Source organism: Mus caroli, chromosome 16 (genome assembly GCF_900094665.2).
Source record: "Mus caroli chromosome 16, CAROLI_EIJ_v1.1, whole genome shotgun sequence".
Lineage (NCBI taxonomy): Eukaryota > Metazoa > Chordata > Mammalia > Rodentia > Muridae > Mus > Mus caroli.
The window spans coordinates 32790337-32796420 of NC_034585.1; the positions used below are offsets into that span (position 1 = coordinate 32790337).

At 44.1% G+C, this 6084-nt stretch overlaps 1 protein-coding gene across 1 annotated transcript in view; it reads right to left on the bottom strand.

The window, feature by feature from the left end:
* Nucleotides 1-6084, bottom strand: part of Slc49a4 (solute carrier family 49 member 4) — a 77931-nt gene that overhangs the window by 51240 nt on the left and 20607 nt on the right. The gene's annotated exons all lie outside the window — the stretch shown is intronic.

Sequence of the window (6084 nt, forward strand, 5' to 3'; positions counted from 1 at the left end):
AAAAAAAAAAAAACAAACAACTCTCTGGGAACCACATTTACTTTAGGAACAAAGCTTTGGGAACAAGGCTTACCAGTTTCTGGACTCTGTCAGGGATGTGCTTTGATGCAGGCCGCAGAGTAAGGAGGCTGCTTTCTTCTAACAACAGCCAACCTCAGGGACAGCAGCTACACTCTACTTCCTGGAATGATTTAACAAGCACATCCAGTTGTGTTTTCACTATGTCACTACCAACAGCTTCTAGCCTATTTTGTTCTTATAACCAATTTGTTGTGGGTAACATAAATTTTACTGTTTCTTTTAATACTAAGGGGGAAAACTCCAAGACAAACTCTTACTTTGAAGGAAAAAAGCAATGGGCATTTTCAGCAGCCTTTGAAATACTCTTAAACTTTAATTTTTTTCTTGGGGCAGAACGTGGTCCTAGTGGTAGGGTGCTTGCCTAGAACTACAGAAGCTGGGCATGGCGGTGCACTTGGGAGGAGAAGGCAACCTTAGCTACATAGGGAACAGGAGTCCAGCCTGGGCTACATTATGAGAGACTCTTCCCAACCTCCCTCAACCAAAAGAGAGAAAAGCTAAATCTATTTTATAAATTATGCGTGTGCACACATGTGCCATAGCACGTGTGCGGAGGTCAGAGGACACCTTGCAGTAGTTGGTTCTTTCCTTCTACCATGTGGGTCTCAGGGATTGAACTCAAGCCATCAACTGGGGCAGCGAATGCCTTTCCTGCTCAGCCATCTTGCTGGCCCTGAAATATTCTTAGTGGCCCAATTCAAGCTGCTCTGAAAACCTCAGCCACAGTCATGACGCGACCCACACAGCTGGGAGAGGGAGAAAGCTGAGTGGTCAGTAACCTGCTAACTTTGCAGAGTTCTAACCTGGGTGATGGGACCGGAGCATGCGCCTGACGATGATTCTTACATCGAAGTATGTGTAAAATTACCTATATATGGGTGATGTTGAACAAGAAATAACACACCACAAAGAGAAGAAGGACTCAGTGCCAGAGCTCTAATTTCATACCTTTCCCTCTACTGAAAACTCGCAGTAGCAGCCGCCCACTACCTCAGTCTTGAGGCCCACCTCAGCACCAGGCAAAAACACTTAAAAACATGGTCCTAGAGCTTTAAGAATCAAGCAGGGCAACAAAATTCTTCATAGTGTCTAAATCCTCAAGATTTGTTTTTGTTTTTATCATGAGTGCTTTGTTTGCATTTGCCCATGTGTGTGTGTGTGCCCGGTGCCCAAGGTAGCCAGGAGAGGCCATCAGGTCGCTTAGAACTCGAGTTTCAGAATCTTCTGAGCAGGTGTGTGGGTGCTGGGAAAGAACTCAGATCCCCTGCAAGAGCAACCGTGCTCTTCAGTCCCTCGAGTCTAAGCAGTAATTACCTGATACTCACCTAAGCGATCATATCACAGAACGGATTAGTGAAATGCAATTTCCTTAACTGCTGCTTAAAGTGAAAGCCCTCTGCCCTAGGCAGGTAGGTCTTAGGTCTAAATGAGCATGAGATTACCTAGCAGACCTTGTTAAAACTGTTAACACTGGGGTGGGGACCAAGGATCTAGAAGGTTAGTAAATGGAATTTATTTTTAAAGACACCAATGTAAGGGAATTTAAATTTTATACATTTATAGAAAAGAATCTTAGTTCTTAAATGTACATATCAAATAATCCACATTTCTACACTGGAGAAACTTACTATATGTTCCCTGTCTTTCTCTCTCTCTCTCTTACTTTCTGTTTGTTTGTTTGTTTTGTTTTGTTTTGAGACAGGGTTTCTCTGTGTCCCTGGCTGTCCTGGAACTCACTCTGTAGACCAGGCTGGCCTCAACTCAGAAATCTGCCTGCCTCTGCCTCCTGAGTGCTGGGATTAAAGGCGTGTGCCACCACGCCCGGCTCTCTCTCACTTTCTTTGTCCAGAGTCCATATGCATAAACTGTGGTGCCAGACCAGCCAGGGGAACATTGAACTGTGAGTGACAGCTCCCCGACGGATACACCCTCATGCTGAACTTCTAACAACTCCTGCTTAATTACAACTCCAAAGACCTGAGAGAATGGGGTGTTTCTAGTCCAAAGCCAAATTACCTTAGGCCGCCTTTGGGCCCCTTCAGGGCCCACTGATTGCCCTCTTCTGTATGTGGCCGAGCATCTTTGTGATGATTCCGTAAATCCCTTGGAATGTACAGACTACTAGTTCCCACCAAGCAAAGGGTTAAGAACGCTGCCACACTGCATCAGATGATGCAGTGAGATGTCTAACTTCCTACATGACATCCCATTGATGTATTTGAAAAGTGTCTTGATTTGCTTCCCATTTCTTTCTTCGGTACATGGAGGTTGGAATAACCAGAACCTATGGTCCCAACCTTGGCCACTCATATGGGCTCCAGAATACGTTCTCTCGGACCTTCTTAGAAGCAAGAGTTATTTCCTCATTGACACCTAGGAAGCACTTTAATTTCTCTTAATTGGAAAGGTCATACATACAGCCCTGCATACAGCCCTGGTGCTTTGTTTTGTTTTATTTTTGTCAACTTGACACAGCTAGAGTCGTTTTGGAAGAGGAACCTCAGTTGATAAAATGCCTTCATTAGATTGCCTATAAATTGTCTGTGGGGCATTTGCTTGATTAATGACTTATGTGGGAGGTGTCAGCCCACTGGGCTTGGTGCCTGGGCAGATGGTCCTGGGTTCTATAAGAAAGCAGGCTAAGCACACCATGAGAGCATCCTCCAGGCCTCTGCATCAGTTCCTGCCTCCAGATTCCTGCCTTTCCTCAGTGATGAATTATAAGCTGTAAAATGAAATATATCTTTCCTCCCCAGGTTGCTTTTGGTCACAGTGTTTATCACAGCAACTGAAAGCAACCTAAGACATAGTCACATGTGGCAAAAATTCCCAACAGTAGTTAAGAATATAAAACAAGAAATAAAGGTTTTCTTCTCTCCAGACCTGGAGTTCCTTGGCTCCTTCCCCAAGACAACTGGCAGCGATGGCTTCTTCTAGGAAGGGTCCTTGCTAAAGCTGCTACATGTACCTTTGCCACTGTTTTCTAAGTAGAAGCACACTAAACACACTGTCGTAAACCACACTTCTCTGCTCAGAAGCACATTTTAGAGACCGTCCACATCAGCACCTGCAAACTGTTACCTTTTCACAGCCACAAACAATCCCACAATCCACAGCACAGGCTTCTGTGACTGGCAGCTGGGTGAGCCTAGCCTTCCTCTACCACAAGCAAAACTGCACACACACGGGTGTGCCGGCCACCTGGTACAGCTTTGCAAGTAGGCTAATTTTCTATAAATACACAGAGTAAAGGACACGTACGCTTTAAACCAGATATATTGCTCCAGCGCCCTGCAAATAGGACATCCCAAACTGTTCCAACACCAGCAATGCCAGATAGGTTTCTAGTCACTGTCTTAACTTTTGTTTATTTAACCATGACAGAAAGCTGGCTTCTCTCCCACAATTCTGTCATTTGCATTTTAATTTCTATTATTGCTTGTCATAGCCATTCCCTCCTGTATTGCTACTCCTTTACTGACTTGACATAATTACTTCCAACTCAAGAAATGGCCCATTTGTCTTATTTGTTGAACTTCCTACTTTTTAACTTGTCCTTTGACTTTGTTTTACAGTGTGGCTAATCATGAAGACATTTGACCACATTTTAATGTGGCTCTCTTCTCAGGCTTTGTGTCTTGGTTGTCGGGCCTTCTTTTCTCTTGGCTTCTTTAAAACAACCGTGTTCTCAACACCATTATGGCTTGTTTTATATGTTAGGCCTTTGATACAAAAGGAACTTACTAAAGCAGGAAGGCAAGGATCCAGGTTTCTTCTCATTGAGTTTTAGCTTCTAAAAGCCTGGGAGCAAATGACCTTTTCTCCTACAGCCACACAAAAGACAACTTGTCCAGCTGCAAGGCATTTCACAATGAAGACTATTTCTAGAAAACCGTGATTATCAGGGGCCACACTCTTGAGCTGTCTGACACGTTAGTAAAAGCTACTCAATGTTTCCATTGACAGAGGGACTCTGAATGGGAAGGTAATAAACGTGGCCCGTGTTATGGATAAGTGGTCCATCTGTGACTAAGGACAGAAATGACTTGCTGGAACTTCACCCCCAGGAAGCCGAGCTTGTTGGTGGAGCTGGGTCAGAACTCGAAAAGCTCCATGGGAGGTAGGCCCACAAGACACAGACTGCCAAATTCTTGTCTCAGTGATGTTTAAATGAATTTTGTAGGTCTTTATTACTTCCACCATGTCATATAAACTGAAAAAGTAGCAATCTAGCACATTTAGCAGATAAAAATATGGGTTCTAATTATAGTATTTTCATTTTGGCAGCTGCACTATAGACGCTGCTTGGAATTACTGTAGCACACAGAGTGCCTTACTCTGGGGAACCTATTCTTTACAGATGAACACAAGATTGAAAAGTAAGTTTACGCCATCTCCTTAGGAAAGGCTCAGTATCGCTGAGCTGTTTCTCCCTTCTGTCCACCCTTCCTTTATTCACATTTCTCTGTGAGCTCCATTTCTTGTCTGTTTCACTTTCTCTGCCAGAACGCAGACCCAACTCCCTATTTCTAGAATCATAACTGGAAGGATAGAGATGAATGTAGCATTGGGATATAAGAGCACAGGTGGTCCAGAGCAGAATTAAAACCAAAGGCTGAGTGACATCTTCAGAGTGCCTTGAGGACATTACATTGTATTTTAACACCGTGGATGCCTTAAAAACAAACAAATGTGCACTGTTTAACGAATTTAGACCACATCAAATACCATCAAGACCCAACTCAGGAGGACAGAAGTTAATAGCCTTCCACGGACCCATGTGACTTTTTCTGGCTTTCTTTTACAAAACAAAAGCATTTGTAACTTAAGTTTCCTGAAAAGAGAATATATTTTGAAAATCAGAAAACGAACATTTATTTTTAAACTGTCAAGTTCTGCTCTAAATGAAAGCCACCCACCTTGCCTCCCAAGTCTATCTCTAACAGAACCCCAGGCAGTGGCTCTGCCTAGGCCGCACCACCTCTGACCTCTCCTCACATTTGCGCTCACACAGGCAGGCCATCCTATCATTCTGAGAACCCCTTGCAGCCAGGAGTTCCCAGGATCCCCCCCCCCCCCATCTGCATTTTCAGTAGCAAGTTCTCCAAAACACAGTTTCGACACTCTTTCATTACCATTGCTACCACAACGCCCTGGTTTGTTGACTAGTTTCCCAGGGGCTTCCTTATTTTGCCTGTGAGCTTCAGCTTCCCCACAGCAGCCTGTCACCAGGACACACAGTCCTGTCACCAGGACACTCCACAGCTTAGAACCTCCAGTGGTTTTCTAGCTCAGAAAAAGCCCTGAAGTCTATCCAGGAGCTCACACAATCTTAGAGAATCCAGCCCCACACTTCTGTAGCACCCATCATAACTTGGATGTTAGGTCTTTCCAAAAAGCCAGCCACTCACTCACTCACTCAGTTCTAGCCATCATGGCCTCCCTGCCAGGGGTGCCCTCCCCTCTTCTGCCATTTTACACCTGTGGTTCTCTCTGTACAACCAAAACTGTTCTGTCCCATGGAGTCATTTTATATCTCCTTTATACTCTTACCTCTATTTCTGAAAACAATTTTTTTTAGATTTACTTGTTTTACTCACAGTGTATGAATGCACTGCCTGCAGTCAGATGTATATCATGTGCATACTTGTTGGAGTCCCTGGAACTGGGCTATACAGATGGTTGCTAGCTGCCGTGCAGATGCTAAGAACTGAGCCCAGGTCCTCTGTAAGAGCAGCAAGTGCTCTTAACCTCTGAGCCATCTCTCCAGCCCTACTGCTTCCATTTTATGTAACTTACATGTGTGTGACCTGTTATACTTATTTGTGCATTTCTCATGGTTTTTTTAGCTCCTGGGTAGCAAGAAGATTCACTTGTTTTTATTTGTTTGTTTCCACAACTAGTCCAGCATCTTCCATGTGAAAAGAAGCTAAGTTACCCATTACACACAGTAAAGAGAAGAATAGCTTCCATGCCTGTGACTCTCTACAGATCACATTAGCA